The sequence below is a fragment of the Rutidosis leptorrhynchoides genome, chromosome 2 (assembly GCF_046630445.1).
Source record: "Rutidosis leptorrhynchoides isolate AG116_Rl617_1_P2 chromosome 2, CSIRO_AGI_Rlap_v1, whole genome shotgun sequence".
In the NCBI taxonomy this organism is placed as follows: Eukaryota; Viridiplantae; Streptophyta; class Magnoliopsida; order Asterales; family Asteraceae; genus Rutidosis; species Rutidosis leptorrhynchoides.
This window is the reverse complement of record NC_092334.1, coordinates 46,436,831-46,457,631: the sequence shown is the minus strand read 5'-3', so window position 1 is coordinate 46,457,631 and position 20,801 is coordinate 46,436,831. Positions and strand designations below refer to the sequence as shown.

At 33.2% G+C, this 20,801-nt stretch overlaps 1 protein-coding gene across 1 annotated transcript in view; it reads right to left on the bottom strand.

The window, feature by feature from the left end:
- The window catches only part of LOC139890817 (uncharacterized), a 144,155-nt gene that overhangs the window by 1,060 nt on the left and 122,294 nt on the right, over positions 1–20,801 (bottom strand). The gene's annotated exons all lie outside the window — the stretch shown is intronic.

The window sequence follows — 20,801 nt, the reverse complement described above, 5'->3', positions numbered from 1 at the left end:
AGCGAATAATCCGTTTGAGGGCGTGCATGTGCTGCTCCCGAGGATCATGCATGAAGAGACAGATCTGATGCACAACATATGAGATGTCTGGTCGAGTAAACGTGAGATATTGCAATGCTCCTGCAAGGCTCCGATAGAGAGTCGGGTTCTGAACAGGAGGGCCATGACTAGTAAGTTTGGCACCCGGTTCGACCGGGGTCCGGCAGGGATGACAAGTAGGCATACCAGCCCGCTCAATAATCTCGGTAGCATACTGTTTCTGAGAGAGGAACATGCCAGATGCAGTACGAGTTGCGTGAATCCCAAGAAAGTAGTTCAAGGGTCTCAAATCCGTCATAGCAAATTCCTTATGTATGGAAGAAATAATCTGCTGAAGTAAAACTGTAGAAGAAGCAGTTAACACAATATCATCAACATACAAGAGCAGGTAGGCTGTATCGGATCCCTGTCGATAAATAAACAGAGAGGTGTCACAACGGCTTTGGTGGAAACCTATCCGCTGAGCATACCCTGCAAAGCGTTGAAACCAAGCGCGAGGAGCCTGCTTAAGGCCATATAAAGATTTCTGCAATAAGCAGACATGATCTGGATATCTGGGGTCTCGAAACCCTGGTGGCTGGTGCATATAAACAGTCTCTGAAAGATGTCCGTGTAAAAATGTGTGACGACCCGGAAATTTCCGACCAAACTTAAACTTTAACTTTATATCATTCCGACACGATAAGTAAATTTTGTAATGTTGAAATCTCAAAAACTTTGAACTATGTTTATATATATTAAATTAAATTGATATTTACATGATTAAATGTTTCCAACATGTTAAGCAATCAAACTTGTTAAGACTTGATTATTTGAAATGTGCTTCATATAGACAATTGACCACCCAAGTTGACCGGCGATTCACGAACGTTAAAAATTTGTAAAAACTACATGATGATATAGATATGGATATATATATATGGTTAACATGAGATTATGATAAGTAAGTATCTCACTAAGTATATTAACAATGAGTGATATACATAAAAATGAGTTTATTGAATTAAGAAACTCGAAACGATATATATAACGATTATCGTTATAACAACGTCTTACTAAATACATATGAATCATATTAAGATATTGATACACTATGTTTAACATGATAAAATGATAATTAAGTATATCATTAAGTGTGTTAACAATGAACTACATATGTAAAACAAGACTACTAACTTAAGAATTTTGAAACGAGGCATATATGTAACGATTATCGTTGTAACGACATTTTAATGTATATATATATATATATATATCATATTAAGATATATTCATACATCATAATATCATGATAATGTAATAATTTAACATCTCATTTAAATATAATAACAATGGATTAATTACATTTAACAAGATCGTTAACTTAAAGGTCTCAAAACAACACTTACATGTAACGACTAACGGTGACTTAACGACTCAGTTAAAATGTATATACATGTAGTGTATTAAGATGTATTAATACACTTTTGAAAGACTTCATGACACATATCAAAGTACTTCTACTTAACAAAAATGCTTACAATTACATTCTCGTTCATTTTCATCAACAATTTTACTCGTATGCACCCGTATTCGTACTCGTACAATACACAGCTTCTAGATGTATATACTATTGGTATATACACTCAATCATCAGCTCCTTAGCAACCCATGTGAGTCATTAAACATGTAGGAACCATCATTTGGCAACTAGCATGAATGATTACACAAAATTACAAAAATATTATAAATCATTCATGAATTATTTACATGAAAACAAAATTTCACATCCTTTATATCTAATCCATATACCAACGACCAAAAACACCTACAAACATTTTCATTCTTCAATTTTCTTCATCTAATTGATCTCTCTCAAGTTCTATCTTCAAGTTCTAAGCGTTCTTCATAAATTCTACAAGTTCTAGTTTCATAAAATCAAGAATACTTTCAAGTTTACTAGCTCACTTCCAATCTTGTAAAGTGATCATCCAACCTCAAGAAATTCTTGTTGTTTACAGTAAGATATCATTCTAAATCAAGGTAATACTCATACACAAACTTTGATTCAATTCCTATAACTACAACTATCTTAATTCGAGTGATAATCTTACTTGAACTTGTTTTCGTGTCATGATTCTACTTCAAGAACTTTCAAGCCATCCAAGATCCTTTGAAGCTAGATCATTTCTTGTCACTTCCAGTAGGTTTAACTACTAAACTTGAGGTAGTAATGATGTTCATAACATCATTCGATTCATACATATAAAATTTCTTATTCGAAGATTTGAACATGTAATCACTAGAACATAGTTTAGTTAATTCTAAACTTGTTCGCAAACAAAGTTAATCTTTCTAACTTGACTTTTAAAATCAACTAAACACATGTTCTATATCTATATGATATGCTAACTTAATGATTTAAAACCTGGAAACACGAATAACACCGTAAAACCGGACATACGCCGTCGTAGTAACACCAGGGGCTGTTTTGGGTTAGTTAATTAAAAACTATGATAAACTTTGATTTAAAAGTTGTTCTTCTGGGAAAATAATTTTTCTTATGAACATGAAACTATATCCAAAAATCATGGTTAAACTCAAAGTGAAAGTATGTTTTTCAAAATGGTCATCAAGATGTCGTTCTTTCGACGAAAATGACTACCTCTTTAGTAGATGACATGTAACCTGTATTTCTGACTATAAACTTATACTTTTTCTGTTTAGATTCATAAACTTAAGTTCAATATGAAACCATAGCAACTTGATTCACTCAAAACGGATTTAAAACGAAGAAGTTATGGGTAAAACAAGATTGAAAATTTTTACTTGTTGTAGCTACGAAAATTTTATAACAAATCTATATTAATCATATCCTAGCTAACTTACTTTGTATCCTACATGTATTTATACATGTCTTGTTCCTGTACTAATGGAAATACAATTTATACTAGTCGTGATTAAGTTCTACGATAATATATTATAGTCTTAATAAAGATCGTAAGGCACCATATATATATATATGACTTGATCACCGTGGATCCGTATACAGCGTTTTGACATATCATTTTGATTTCTTCTATATATATTATTGGAACGAACTATAAGACACCATTGGCAGTAATTTCGAGTTAGCTGTGGGTCGAAGTGGATTCCAAAATAATATATATACTTTGAGTTGTGATCGAGCCTGAGACATTTATACAATGGGTCGCGGATTGCTTCAGACAATATACATATTATGTGTCTTACTATATTAAGATAATATATTATAGTGTTAGTAAATTCTAACACAATATACGCATTTATATTTATATATATATTTATACTGTTGGACTATCGGACTATTGGACTACGAACGTTGGACTACTAACAATGGACAATTAAAATTATCACAAGTCTCATAAGTATGGAATATTAATTATATATATATATATCTTGACACAAGAATATTATTATTAGGTTCGTGAATTTGTCAAAGGCCAAGTCTTATTACCATCTATTCGAAAATCATCACAAGTGAGTTATAGTCCCATTTTTACTATTTAAATTATTTTGGGATGAGAATACATGCAAATTTATAAATGTTTTACAAAATAAGCACAAGTTCATGAAACTACATTCTACGATTGTTTTGTTATACCAGATATCTGTACTTATTATTATTATGCTTGGTAACCTAAGAATTAGTGAAAAACACTAATTGACGCGAATCCTAAAGGTAGATCTACGGGCACCAACACCCCTATTTTAGAATAGTGGAAATGCTTTAGTAATTCGAAGGGTTCTTGTCATATATTTGAATAGTAGAATGTATGATGCCAGATATCTTAAGCGCTTCATGTTAAGGTCGGTTACCAGGCGACTCATCGTATGAATGATTTTTGCAGTTGTAATGATCCTGCGCATTTAATTAAATGAAATCTTGTGGCTTATTAAATATTATGATTTTTATATAGAAATTAAACCTATGACTCACCAACATTTTTGTTGACGTTTTAAGCATGTTTATTCTCAGGTGAATATTAAAAATGCTTCCGCTGTTGTATGTCAACCCAAGGTCAAGGTTTGGAGTCGGCATAATTGTTTATATTGTTTAAACTTGCATTCGGAGTGTTTGTTGTAATATATTTGATCATATTGTAATGAGTTGTGTAAAAACTTATTTATTTGAGGAGATTGTCTTTGATAGACAATCTAAATTATGTCATTAAGACCTTTATTCAATAATAAAGGTTATGGTTGTTTTTAAAAACGAATGCAAGATTTGAAAAACGTCTCATATAGAGGTCAAAACCTCGCAAAGAAACCAATTAATATGAAATGTTTATAATTAATATGAACGGGGCATTTCAGTTGGTATCAGAGCTGTGGTCTTAGCGAACTAGGTATGCATTAGTGTGTCTAACTGATAGTCGTTAGGATACATTAGTGAGTCTGGACTTCGACCGTGTCTGCATATCAAAAGTTTTGCTTATCATTTTTGTCGGAAACTACCTGCTTATCATTCTTGGTTTAGACACATCTTATCGCATTGATTGCATTAATAGTGTATAGACAAAATTCACATCTTTGCGTATCTACTAAATCATATCTTAGCGTATCTGTTACTGTAAACTTTGCCTGACATATTCCGTAAATTCCTCCGTAATCTACGAAATCTTTTGCTCTATCTATATGGATATTCTATGTAATTAGAATACCACCCGATAGCTAAAAAATCATTTTATATTAAAAAATCCTTTATTCAATCGTACGAAATAGAATTCGTCATTAGTTCAAGTCTCTCGAATTCCGAAATGGAATCCCACTCGAGCTCCGAAAGCAGCGTGACCGGAATGGATCAACCAATCAGTCATCATCTATTCTGGATGAATTGGGGATGGGTTCGTAGCCTCCTCAATCATTGGAGACAAGAAGAAGGTGATCCCTTCCATCCACCACATTGTCCTCTTGGCGAAGAACCTGAAGCACTTACCGGCGAACCTGTCTGAAACACCATTTTCTCTCTCATTTCCAGAGTATCTCGTCACGATTATATACTACATCAAATTCTAGATTTTATTTATCCACTCGTCCGAACCGACAATCACCCTGGTGTAATAGAAGAAGTCAACGAGCTTCGTGCTCGGGTAGTGGCCTTGGAGAATATGGTGCAAAGGTTACAAACACCAGCAGCAGCACCAGCAGCATAACCAGTACCACCACCAGCAACAACAACAAACGATGAAGTATTAATTCATAACTTCATTGAAGAGATATATTGTGATGGCCCCGTCAAAACACTTAACAACAGTACCTTCACCACCACCAACAACAACAAACGATGAAGTATTAATTCATAACTTCATTGAGGAGATATATTGTGATGGCTGATAATGCTAAAAACGAACATATATTTCATAGCATTATTCCTCAAGAAAGACAAGCTTTTAGTTGTAACTGTTCTATTTACAAGTGATATTAGTTTAAATAATAAAAGGTGAAGACAAAAGACAGATTCGACGAATTGAAGACGCAAACGACCAAAAAGCTCAAAAGTACAAAATACAATCAATGAGGTTCCAATTATTGATAAGAAACGTCTCAAAATTACAAGAGTACAAGATTCAAAACGCAAAGTACAAGATATTAAATTGTACGCAAGGACGTTCGAAAATCCGGAACCGGGACCAGAGTCAACTCTCAACGCTCGACGCAACGGACTAAAAATTACAAGTTAACTATGCACATAAATAAAATATAATATTTAAATAATTCTCATAATTATTTATATATAAAATTATTATCTATAAACGTCGGCAAGAAAGAAAACAAATATATGTGACTTCTCCTAGCTGGCCATGCGATCGCATGGCCTGGAGGCACAAAAACCATGCGATCGCATGGCTCTGAAATCCAGCCCAGGTCCTATAAATTCAACGCGTTTTGGCCAAAATAAACACATCTTTCTTCTCTTCATCATACGTAAAGTATATATATATATATATATATATATATATATATATATATATATATATATATATATATATACTTTAATTTTAATTTCAATTTCTAATAATAAGGGTATGTTAGCGAATGTTGTAAGGGTGTAAGTCGAAATTCTGTCCGTGTAACGCTACGCTATTTTTAATCATTGTAAGTTATGTTCAACCTTTTTAATTTAATGTCTCGTAGCTAAGTTATTATTATACTTATTTAATCCGAAGTAATCATGATGTTGGGCTAATTACTAAAATTGGGTAATTGGGCTTTGTACCATAATTGGGGTTTGGACAAAAGAACGACACTTGTGGAAATTATACTATGGGCTATTAATGGGCTTTATATTTGTTTAACTAAATGATAGTTTGTTAATGTTAATATAAAGATTTACAATTGAACGTCCCTATAAATAACCATATACACTCAATCGAACACGATGGGCGGGATATTTATATGTACGAATAATCGTTCATTTAACCGGACACGGGAATGGATTAATAGCCACTAGAATTATTAAAACAGGGGTGAAATTATGTACAAGGACACTTGGCATAATTGATAACACAGTATTAAAACCTTGGGTTACACTCAGTCGACATCCTGGTGTAATTATTAAACAAAGTATTAAAATCTTGTTACAGTTTAAGTCCCCAATTAGTTGGAATATTTAAACTTCGGGTATAAGGATAATTTGACGAGGACACTCGCACTTTATATTTATGACTGATGGACTGTTATGGACAAAAACCAGACGGACATATTAAATAATCCAGGACAAAGGACAATTAACCCATGGGCATAAAACTAAAATCAACACGTCAAACATCATGATTACGGAAGTTTAAATAAGCATAATTCTTTTATTTCATATTTAATTTCCTTTATTTTATATTTAATTGCACTTCTAATTATCGCATTTTTATTTATTGTTATTGTATTTAATTGCACTTTTAATTATCGTACTTTTTAATTATCGCAAGTTTATTTTATCGCATTTTTATTATTCGCAATTTCATTATCGTTATTTACTTTACGCTTTAAATTAAGTCTTTTATTTATTTAATATTTAATATTTTGTTTTAACTGCAACTAAAGTTTTTAAAATCGACAAACCGGTCATTAAACGGTAAAAACCCCCCTTTATAATAATAATATTACTTATATATATATTTGTATTTTTATAAAAGTAAACTAATATAGCGTTAAGATTTGTTTAAAGATTTTCCCTGTGGAACGAACCGGACTTACTAAAAACTACACTACTGTACGATTAGGTACACTGCCTATAAGTGTTGTAGCAAGGTTTAAGTATATCCATCCTATAAATAAATAAATATCTTGTGTAAAATTGTATCGTATTTAATAGTATTTCCTGCTAAAATTTAATAGTATTTTATACCCCTTAGCTTTAACATCAAGTATTTTTGGCGCCGCTGCCGGGGAACGCCGAAGCGAAACGCCACACACATAAAAAAAAAGATTTTTATTTTCAGTACGCTTTTGTAGAAATACGTTTTAAATATTCGAAAATATAAAAAGAAAACAAAAATATAAATATATTTAAGATTTTGTTAAATATATAAGTTTTATAAAGTTTTTTTTTATTTTAGTTTGTAAAAATATAAATTTTATTTAAATATTTTGTAATTATATAAATATTTAAAAAAAAATAAATTAATAAAACTACTCGGCCTAGTACTGTTACAGCCCGTAACCTGGCCCAAAAACTCAGCTCATGCGATCGCATGAGCCCGAAGGCAAAATCTCATGCGATCGCATGAGATCGTCTGACACGTCACAGTTTACCCTAGTACTGCATTAATTACGTAATATTATTTATTATTATACTTTAACCCTAATTAGGGTTATATATTATAATAATTAGTTTAGTTATATTATTTATTTTGTATTTTAAAGTTTAATTAGTTTAATTAAATTGTAAAATTAATAGTTTTATAAAATAAATAATTTAAAAATAATATTTTTATAAAAATTGTAATTTTTACAACTTTTTATATATTTTTATATTTTGTCCCTTTTTAATAGTTTTAGCGTAACTTTTGTATTTTTCGCTCGTATTTAGTTTTAATTCATAGTTTTTGCCATAGTTATTTTTATATCTAGAATTTTAGGCTTTGCCGTAAAATTCCTTAAGTGCTTTTTCTTTAGACTAAGATTTAGGTACTTTAGAATTTTGCGACGCCTTTTTAAGTTTTAGTTTCTTTTTAAGTTATTGCCATTTGGAATATAGTTTTACTTGTAAGCTTTAATATTTTTAGACACCTTTTACCTATGTATCAATGATCATTTCAATTAGTAATTTCAATTTGCGATTATAATTTTAAGTTAGTTGTAGTAATAAGGTTAGGTTAGTCAAGTGTTTTTAAGTTTTATAAGTTTCTTTTATTTTTCCGTCACCTTTTATTTTTCAACCATTTTTCTTTTTCGACCTTTTTCGACGCACTCTTTTTCTTTCTTATTTCTCGCTATTCTAGTTTTTAGGACATAGATTTTTATTCTACTTCTTATCTAAATTTCTTTAAATTACGAAAATTTATTTTAAGTGGTTAAATTGATAGACATCAAAATTTTCTGGTTCGTAGTAATAGTTGAATTTGTACGTGGACCGGGTTATTGGAGCCAAACAGTCCTCAATTATATTGAGACCAAACGAATCCTGCCCCTCTGCTGCATCTTTTGGCTATTCGAAACGTGGGCAAAATCAGAAAAGTCTATTGATTGGATAACTTATTATAATTTTTCTTTCCTTTTAAAAACTAATAGGATATTCAGTGAATGCACCGAGCAAGACGTTCATCACCTTTTGTACGTTCACCACCTGTAACTAGATCAAGACATCTAACTAATATTGTCGCCGTTGATAATCCATTTTTTGAACCCGACCTCACAATTGAGAATCCGGAGAATATTCAGGGACGATTCGTAGATCCTGAACCACTAAACTTTTCTCCGGAACCACCAATCATTCAAACAGAGATTGTTGAGGAACGAACCATTAAATCAGAATCCTCTAGTGATTCCGATTCAACAAATTCAATTATGGAAGTAACAGAACCATTAAGTATGGAAGACCGAATGAGAGCTAAACGCACTGGCCAAGGTCACGCAATTACTCATCCAGACATTAATGCGCCAGATTATGAAATCAAAGGACAAATTCTACACATGGTGACTAATCAATGCCAATTTAGTGGTGCACCGAAGGAAGATCCAAATGAACATCTACGTACCTTTAATAGGATCTGCACACTATTTAAAATCCGAGAAGTAGAGGATGAACAGATATATCTCATGTTATTTCCCTGGACTTTAAAGGGAGAAGCCAAAGATTGGTTGGAATCGTTACCTGAAGGGGCGATTGATACATGGGACGTTTTAGTTGAAAATTTTCTTAAACAATTTTTTCCTGCATCTAAAGCCGTAAGACTTCAAGGAGAAATTGTTACGTTTACACAGAAGCCAAATGAAACTCTATATGAGGCGTGGACTAGATTTGGAAAGTTATTAAGAGGATGTCCGCAACATGGTTTAGATACCTGTCAAATAGTACAAATATTCTACCAAGGATGCGACATCACTACAAGGAAAGACATAGATATAGCAGCTGGTGGTTCTATTATGAAGAAAACCGAAATTGATGCTTACAAAATTATTGATAACACTGCTTCCCACTCACATGAGTGGCACCAAGAAAAAGATATCGTTAGATCATCTAAAGCAGCTAGAGCCGATTCTAGCCATGATTTAGATTCCATTTCCGCAAAGATAGATGCTGTCGAGAGACGAATGGAAAAGATGACTAAGGATATTCACTCAATACGAATTAGTTGTGAGCAGTGTGGAGGACCACATTTGACAAAAGATTGTCTCAGTATTGAATTAACAATGGAACAAAGAGAGAATATTTCATACATAAACCAAAGGCCTGGAAATAATTATCAGAATAATTATCAACCGCCAAGACCGATTTACAATCAAAACCAGAACTATAACCGGAATATTCCATACAACAACCAACAAGGTCCTAGCAATCAACAAGTATCTAACAATACTTACAATCAGCAAAGACCTAATTTTCAAAATAAACCACCACAACAAACCGATGATAAAAAGCCGAATTTAGAAGATATGATGACGAAGCTAGTTGAAACTCAAACGCAGTTTTTCACATCTCAAAAACAAACCAATGAACAAAATGCTCAAGCATTTAGAAATCAACAAGCTTCTATTCAAAACTTGGAACAAGAAGTAAGTAACCTAGCAAGGTTAATAGGTGAAAGAAAACCGGGAAGTCTACATAGTGATACAAATGCTAACCCCCGGAATGAAACAGCTAAAGCCATTACCACAAGAAGTGGTACAACACTTAAACTACCTGAAATACCTGTAACTTCTGATGAAACTATTCCTACTCCACAAGAACCACAACCGGAACAAGATAAGGAAACAGAACCGGTAGTTGAAAAGGTTAATGAAGATAACACAGTTAAGGATAAACCTTATGTTAAACCATACCAACCACCACTTCCTTACCCGAGTAAAATGAAGAAAGAGAAACTTGAAGCTGATCAATCCAAATTCTTGGATATGTTTAAACAGATAAATGTAAATCTTCCTTTCATTGATGTGATTTCAGGAATGCCTAGATATGCTAAATTCTTGAAAGATCTAATCACAAATAGAAAGAAAATGGAAGAACTCTCGGCTATTACTATGAATGCTAATTGTTCAGCAGTGCTGTTGAATAAGATACCAGAAAAACTATCTGATCCAGGAAGTTTCACAATTCCATGTTTTCTAGGTAGTCTTAGTTTAATAGAAGCATTGGCAGACTTAGATGCTAGTATAAATTTAATGACGTATTCACTATACGCTAAACTAGACCTTGGAGAATTGAAACCAACAAGAATAAACATACAACTAGCCGATCGATCAATAAAATATCCTAGAGGGATAATGGAGAACATGCTAGTTAAAGTTGGTACTTTAGTATTTCCAGTAGATTTTGTTGTTCTGGACATGGAAGAAGATTCTCAAGTTCCTCTCATATTAGGAAGACCATTCTTAAACACGGCTAAAGCAATGATAGACGTGTTCGGTAAGAAATTGACCCTAAGTATAGAGAACGAGAGTGTTACCTTTTCAGTTGATAGAGCAATGCAACAACCACAATCTGCAGATGATACATGTTATTATATTCAAACTATAGATTCACATGCAGAATTGTTAGAAGAATTTCCAGAATTACAAGGAACAGGAGAATGTTCTTTAGGAGAAGGTAATGAACCAATTAATGAAGCTGAAATATTAGCTACACTAATAGCTAATGGATATGAACCAACAACAGAAGAAATTCAAATGCTAAAAGAAGAAGACATATATCGATATAAATCATCGATAGAAGAACCTCCGAAATTAGAGTTAAAGCCACTTCCAAACCATTTGGAATACGCTTATTTACATGATGAATCTGAATTACCTGTAATAATATCATCTTCTCTTACTGAAAATGAGAAATCACAACTCATTTCTGTGTTGAAAGCTCATAAACCAGCCATTGCATGGAAGATTCATGATATTAAAGGAATAAGTCCTTCGTATTGCACACATAAAATCCTTATGGAAGAAGGTCATAAAACGTATGTGCAACGCCAACAAAGACTAAATCCTAATATGCAAGATGTAGTTAAGAAAGAAATTATTAAACTGCTAGATGTAGGTTTGATATATCCAATTTCTGATAGTCCATGGGTAAGCCCAGTTCAATGCGTACCTAAGAAGGGTGGCATGACTGTCATTACAAATGAAAAAAATGAGCTTATTCTTACTAGGACTGTAACAGGATGGCGTGTATGTATTGATTATAGAAAATTAAATGACACCACCAGAAAAGATCACTTTCCCTTACCTTTCATTGATCAAATGTTGGAAAGATTAGCCGGAAATAGTTACTATTGTTTTCTAGATGGATTTTCCGGATATTTTCAAATTCCAATAGCACCCGAAGATCAAGAGAAAACCACATTCACGTGCCCTTATGGTACTTTTTCTTACAAACGCATGCCATTTGGACTTTGCAACGCCCCTGTAACCTTTCAAAGGTGCATGATGGCGATTTTTCACGACATGATAGAAGAATGCATGGAAGTTTTCATGGATGACTTTTCAGTCTTCGGTGATACATTTGAATCATGTCTAGTTAATCTTGAAAGAATGCTGATTAGATGCGAACAGTCAAATCTAGTACTTAATTAGGAGAAATGCCATTTCATGGTTAAAGAAGGCATTGTTCTTGGACATAAAATTTCAAAGGAAGGAATTGAAGTGGATAGAGCTAAAGTAGATGTAATTGCTAAACTTTCACATCCAACCAATGTTAGAGGAGTTAGGAGTTTTCTAGGGCATGCCGGTTTTTACCGACGTTTCATAAAAGATTTTTCTAAAATTGCCACTCCTATGAATAAACTCCTAGAAAAGGATGCTCCATTCATCTTTTCAGATGAATGTATCAAATCTTTTAATATTCTTAAAGAGAAACTCACTAATGCGCCGATCATGATAACACCAAATTGGAATCTACCATTTGAACTAATGTGCGATGCAAGTGATTTTGCAATGGGAGCCGTTTTAGGACAAAGGATTGAAAAACGATTTCAACCTATATATTATGCTAGTAAGACGTTACAAGGAGCACAAACGAACTATACAACTACTGAAAAAGAACTCCTTGCTATTGTCTTTGCTTTTGACAAATTTCGATCATATCTCGTTCTAGCAAAAACGGTGGTCTATACCGACCATTCTGCTCTTAGATACCTATTTTCGAAACAAGATGCTAAACCACGATTAATCCATTGGATCTTACTCTTACAAGAGTTCGATATTGAAATCCGAGATAAAAAAGGAGCAGAAAATCTCGCCGCTGATCATCTTTCTCGTCTTGAAAATCCTGAGTTAGAAGTTCTAAATGAATCGGCCATACAAGACAACTTTCCTGATGAATATCTATTGAAGATAGATTATAATGAAATACCATGGTTTGCAGACTATGCAAACTACTTAGTATGTGGATTCCTTGAAAAAGGATTATCGTACCAAAAACGAAAGAAATTCTTCAGTGATATAAAACACTATTTCTGGGAAGATCCACATTTGTTTAAAAGTTGTCCAGATGGAATAATACGCCGATGTGTATTCAGAGATGAAGCCAGTAAAATATTAAACCATTGTCACACAGGACCAACAGGAGGGCATTATGGGCCTCAATTAACAGCAAGAAAAGTTTATGAAGCTGGATTCTATTGGCCTACAATTTACAAAGACGCACACCTTCTTTGCAAATCCTGTGATGCTTGTCAAAGGGCCGGAAAAATAAGTCAACGTGATGAAATACCACAAATGTTATCCAAGTATGTGAAGTATTTGACATTTGGGGTATTGACTTTATGGGTCCATTTCCAAAATCTCATAATAATCTCTATATTCTAGTAGCCATTGATTATGTATCTAAATGGGCGGAAGCACAAGCTCTCCCAACTAACGATGCACGAGTTGTAGTCAACTTTTAAAAACGTCTTTTTGCAAGGTTTGGAACACCGAAAGCTTTAATAAGTGATCGGGGAACTCATTTCTGTAATAATCAACTTGAGAAAGTTCTCAAAAGATATGGAGTAACTCATAAAATCTCCACCGCATATCATCCACAAACAAGTGGACAAGTTGAAAATACCAACCGAGTTTTAAAACGTATTCTAGAGAAAACCGTAGGATCAAATCCGAAGGAATGGTCCATTAAATTGGAGGATGCACTCTGGGCTTTTAGAACAGCCTACAAAACTCCAATTGGAACCACACCTTTTAGACTTGTTTATGGAAAAGCATGTCATCTTCCAGTAGAAATTGAACACAAAGCATTTTGGGCTTTGAAGACATGTAATCTTGATATACATGAAGCTGGACATCTACGATTAAGTCAACTAAATGAATTAGAAGAATTAAGACATGAAACATACAAAAATTCGTTAATCTATAAAGAAAGAACGAAGAAATGGCATGATAAAAGAATCAGAAGTTTAAAAGAATTTAAAGAAGGAGACAAAGTTCTTCTTTTCAATTCACGATTCAAGCTATTTCCTGGAAAATTGAAATCAAGATGGTCTGGACCATTCATAGTCAAAAGAGTTTTCCCATACAGAACGACAGAATTAATAAATTCAAATGGGATTGAATTTAAAGTTAATGGTCACAGAGTTAAACACTACATAGATAGTCCGATGGAATTCGACAATGAAGTTAATCACGATTTCGATACCACAGCTAACTAAGTGTGGGGAAAATCAAGTCTTTAAAGGATAATATGTATTTCTGTTAGAGTTAGATTGTCTGTTTTCGTGTAGTTCTCGAAAATGGAACCCGAATGGTCTTTCTCTAGCAGACCCTAAAGAACTAGTCTTCTCCCCCCATTCTGAATTTTTATTTTTTTAGGAAATGAAGACTGCCTGTGAACTAAATCATGGTCTAATGCTACACGCTTTGATCACTAAACGTAATAATGACACACTACCGAGTGAAATAGTATCAGTAATCAGAGAAAGATTGGACGGAGTAAGAAAAGAATCCAGATGCGAAGATAATAAGTTACAATTTGGTAAAGGAAAATCAAAATCCGCAGCGAAAAGAAGAGCACGACACCTAGAAAGATGTCACAAATGCGGAAAATGGTCACATGGAGGTCAATGTTCAAATAATCAAACCTATTCAAATACCGAATTTGTTACTTTATGCAGAGACGGACCGTTCATATGTTTAGAAGAAAAAACACTAAATGCTCGAGGTTACGCCTATGTAGCCATGGAAAACCAATTAAACCGACTATCTTATGAATGGGATAGATCATATAACTAAGAATACTATCTCACAGGTAAGTCTATACAGTTTTTATTTTTTATTTATTTTTATTTTTAACCTTTTGATAATAAACGCTAATTTGTTCGCTATAAAGTATTAAATTGGTATTGAATAAAATTAGGTTTGGAGACCGAAATTATTGATATCATACAAAAATTTATTACATCACTGCGAAATTTAACGTTTATTCTTAAGGTATAAATATTTTTAATCAATCAACCCAAAATATTTCAAAAATTCGTCATGAGTTAAATTAGGTCTTGGAACCGAAATTACTTTACCGAAAAGAGGGGCGCATATCTTTGATAATATTTGATTGATTAAAGTGGGATAAAAAGCCAAAAAGATTTTTAATTTTATTTTTACCATGTTTTTAAAATTAATATATAAATCTTAAATTAATATTGTAAACTTTGTAAAAACAATATATTTAAAATTATAAATATTTGAAAAATATAATATAAGTTTGGTGTGATTTTATAATATGAATTTTTTTAATTAAGTTTGGTGTGAATTTTTAATTTTTAAAATATGAATTTTTAATCTTATGCATTTCAAATTTTAAGTTTGGTGTGAATTTTTAATATTAATTTTGAATTTTATGTATTTTTTTTAAGTTTGGTGTGAATTTTTAATATTAATTTTGAATTTTATGTATTTTTTTAGTTTGGTGTGAATTTAAAAACAAAAATTTACTTTATCTCATTAAGTTAAAAAAATGATTTTTAAAATTCGTCGTAAGTTGAAGACTAGGTCATTGAACCGAAATTGCTTTACCCGAGGGAGGGACGAGAACTTTTATTATCATTATTTTTAATCTTATTAAATTAAAGTATGCCAAAAACATTAAAAAACCCAAAAATCTTTATTTTTAAAAAAACCGCGCTTTGATTTGACAAATTTTAAAATTTTGTCGAGGGACAGACTAGGATAACGATCCGAAACGCCCTCGCTCCTAAAGGAAAACAAAATTTTTAGAATTTAATTAATTATATGTTTTATAAAGTATAAGGTTGTTTTAAAAAAAAAAAAAAAAACCTGAAATCACTGTAGCCGGCACCCCATGCGATCGCATGGGGTTTGCACTTGGAACCCATGCGATCGCATGGGGACCAAATGCAGGCCTGATACATACAGCAGCTTGTTCTGTTCTTCATCCACAAAACACACACACAAACACGAACCAACCCAAAAATCCTCTCTAAAATTCGCCATTTTTCACCGTAATTCGTCATTTTTCTTGCTCTAATCATGCCTAGATTCTCATTCTTCAGCAAAATGGTAAAAATTACACCCCTAAACTCTATAAATTCCTAGTTTTTGTGATAATTACCAATTTTTTACCTAATGCAATTTTGTTAATTTCTAGTGTAATTAGTGTTAAATTGTTAGTATTTTATGCATGTATAACCTAGATTGATGCTATTTAACATGATTTGAAGCCAAAAACTTCAAAATTTTTAGAAATCTAGGGTTTGTGTTCTTGAGCAATTTAGGGCTTTTTGATATAAACAGGTTATGGCCGATTTTTGTCATGAATTATTGCTAAATTGAGTAGTGTAACATGTTTAGATAGTTAAATGATCCAAACATTGATCCTAAACATGATTTTTGGAGATTAAAGTGGACTTTTTAAGTCCAAAATTCATGAACTTGATTAATTTGATATATTTGCCATTTGAGACTTGTTTAATTATTAGTAATGACTATTTTGACATGTTATTTGAGTTAAATGCTTATGAATTTTGTATACATTTTCATATGTGCTTATTTGAAAAGTGTAGAATTGTGAAAAATTGTGAAAATGTGTATAGGTTTAATTTTGATTTAACATGTTATAGTGATTGTTTTAAGTTGTTATTTTGCTAACACTAATGCATATTTGGATGCACAAATTTTGTGTTTAATGTGTTTTGCAGAAAGCCGATACTGGAGGTTCAGGAGCATCATCATCTAGACGACCAGCACTAGCACCAGAACTAGAACCAGAAATGCAACACGAACAAGAACCACAACAAGAACCATAACAACATCCTGATCAGCACATACCTTATTATGATCCGGTACAGTTTGTTGATGAATTCATAGTATTCCTAATGAGGCCGCCAGTAGAATTCCCAACGATTCCTGAGCACACTCTGCATCCTAATATGAGATTTGATAGGAGATGGAGAGATTACGAGACATATCAAAGGAACAAATTCAAATTGGTAACAAAAAATGTAGAGGTGCCAAGGGTAATCGATTGGGCCCCTTTGAAACGGTCCATCTAGCTGACCGTGTTTGACAGCTTTTAGTTCAAAGGTATGGCAGTTCTTCTTTTACAGATTGGGAACGTCTTTTCACCATTCGTAGACCTGTATATAAGGAATGGTGTGTTGAGTTGATGAGTACTGTATCACTTGATACAAATATAGTTAGAATAGATGATAGAAGATTTCTTAGGTTTATCCTTGGCGGTAGGATGTACAGAATGTCCATGCTGGACATGGCCAGGGCCTTACAGATATATACTCCTGGTGAGTTGCTATTACCCGATTGTACAAATTTGATTCATTATGGTAAAAGGGTAGATAGTAACTTTGACGCTGACGCCATTTGGAGGCGTATGTCACATTTTGATGTTTTTACACGAGCAGGAGGACACTCCTATACACATATTGATAGAGCCGAGCTTCGTATTATTCATAGATTTTTGGCTAACTCGATTACACAGAGAGGTCATAATAAAGAAAAAATTACCTTACATGATTTATTCTACCTAAAGTGTATTCGGGATCCTAGAAGCTTTGTCAATATCCCTTACTGTGTTGCTTTTTATTTATCTAAAATGGTAGAGGGAATGCAGGACGGGAGTATAATAGGAGGAGGTATTTTTGTTACTCTCATTGGAGAGTATTTAGGTGTTGATAGGAACCAAGGGGGTCCATTACAGCTTTGTAGAGAACAGGTTGAGCCCTTAGGATTGAAAGTTTATGTGGGTGCTAAGGTATTGAAAAGTAGATGTAACCAGGCAGTACCCTATGAGGGATCTCATCCTCAGGTAGAGAGAGGCTCAGACGAGGAAATGGAGGAGGTGAAAGACATTAGGGATGTCTTTCGAGATGCTATTCTTGACGTCCACGTTCGTATAGATGAGGAAGCAATGACGAACGCGGCCAGACATAGTATGTATGAGCAGTGGAACTCCGAGCGAGTATACGAGGATTATAAGCGACGCCAACACGATAGCTGGTTAGTTCATCAGCACCAAATCATGAGCCATCTATCATATCAGGTACCAAATAACTATGTACCTACTCGACCTGCTCATTTTCCGCCACATAGCCCCGATATCCGACCACCCTTTAACCGGTATGACTATAACCAAGCCTATCAGAACACCTATAACCAACAATGGAACCCACCTGACGAGATGAACTGGAACCCATATCCAGACTGATTTAGTTCCATTTGATTATTTATATGATTTTTATGTTTTTATCTTTTTGTTTATTCATGTTTAAACTTATGTTATTGAATATACTTATGTAATCTTTATCATTTTTATTATTATTGTGTACTAATATTTCACATTTAGGATTTGAAAGTGGGATATTAAGTCCCATTTCAAATTGCCGTGCATGTTTATATTTGTATGTATGTATATTGTAAATTGTACAAAACAGGGTAAAACAGCGCATTTTCAAAGACTGGCATTAAGTTCAGCAAAAGCTACTAATTTTGACGACAAGGTGACAAATAAATGTGATGTAACAACAGACGAAATGAACAAATGATATGCACATTTATCATTCAGCAACCAAACGCCAATATGTTTGGAAACTTTGGTAAAATTTAATCATTTTTACGCTAATCACCCTCAATAATTTAAATTGTTACTGATTTCTTGCAAATGAGGGCATTGCAAGATCTTAAGTGTGGGAAGGGGTTAAATTCTTTTGAATTTTTTAAAATTTTTATCTTAAACACTTGGTTACCATTAAAAATACTAGTAACGTAGTAGTTGTATTAGAATCTAGTGCTCTCTGATGATAAAGAACAGCCCTAGTCTTATATACTGACTACCCAATTCTAGTAAAATCCATTTTCAAAATTTTCAATTAAATGAACTCAAAATCATGTTTATACATATTTATGAACGATAAAACTAGGTGTTAACACCGAAATTATTGTTACCTCAGAAAGGACATAAATTGAGAAACAAACCAAAATGTTAAAATTCATTTAAAATGGAATAGAGGACAATAAAAAGAAAAATAAAAGCCAAGTGTGGGAAAAATTACCAAGTTATCTTAAACATATGTCACATATTTCTGTAACAAATAACTGAAAATACTTTTGCTTTGGACTAAACTAAACTATTTTACCCGATGAAAGAAAAGAAGAAATGGATCTACACGATGAATCAATTCCATCATTAAAAGGAAGTAAAGTCTTCCGAAAAAGAAACGCGTTTCTTGATTTAGGTCATGAAGTTGTCGTCCAGACCAGCTGTAGGTTGGCGAAAAACCTAGAAAAGTCATCACTAAAATCAGCAGGAAATCCACGGACCTCAGCATCAAACAGGGTCACCAAGTGGTCAGACTTATCCTAACCATGAGAGGATCTGGCTTGTAAAATGGGGAGGGCACCGTGCAAATTAGCTGGATAAGACTAATGAATCAGATCCCCATAAAGGATAATCTCCTTAAAGATTAAAAATCAGCTTTTAAGCCTGATATTACTCAATCCTAGAGATTGACCTTAAAGATTGAGAATTCAAACTCATGGAATTCAATGATATCTAAACTCGAGCTTGAACGAGAAAATATTTTGATCAAATTATAAACCGATTTGTTTTCTGAAAACCCATTTTCAATGCGTTCATTACCATTGAACGTAAAATCCTAGGAATTCACCGGGAATTCATTAGGTCATCTGAACTAAATCGGGTGTCAACCGTAAGAACGGTGGTTGCATAGCATGGTCAAAGACAGGACCTTGTGCCAGACCGACAAATTATAAGGGTGAGCTTTACTATTGCTCCTACAAAGGATAGTAATTGCGTCCGACACGTTATAGACCATAATTAAAAGCATGTCAGGGGACATTGCCTTAACAGTTGCTTGTTCAACGCTTTCCTTTACAACCGGACGGTAGTTTACTGAAAGGTAATATACGGGACAAGTAAACTGGACGTGTTGCTTTCCTAATACAAGGTTAGCAAGTGGGTGACACAAAACTGCAAGTTTTGAGCTAAAATTTTCAAATCTGAAACCCACCAAGCCCACAAAAATATTTTGCAAACACCGGTGAAGGGTTATTCCGGAAAACTTATCTAGGGTAAAAACTAGATTTAATTTTTAAAAGATCAAATATTTTCATAAAGATCCAATTTCCTTAATGGATCTAAATTTTATAGTCATGTGGGATTGTAAACCACATCATTACTACCATTGTTTATACCGCTGTAAAGAAATCACTGATGTACAAAGTGTGAAGAATAAAGAAGTGATTCTTGTATTTCAAGACTATATTGCTTGAGGACAAGTAACGCTCAAGTGTGGGAATATTTGATAATGCTAAAAACGAACATATATTTCATAGCATTATTCCTCAAGAAAGACAAGCTTTTAGTTGCAACTGTTCTATTTACAAGTGATATTCGTTTAAATAATAAAAGGTGAAGACAAAAGACAGATTCGACGAATTGAAGACGCAAACGACCAAAAAGCTCAAAAGTACAAAATACAATCAATGAGGTTCCAATTATTGATAAGAAACGTCTCAAAATTACAAGAGTACAAGATTCAAAACGCAAAGTACAAGATATTAAATTGTACGCAAGGACGTTCAAAAATCCGGAACCGGGTCCAGAGTCAACTCTC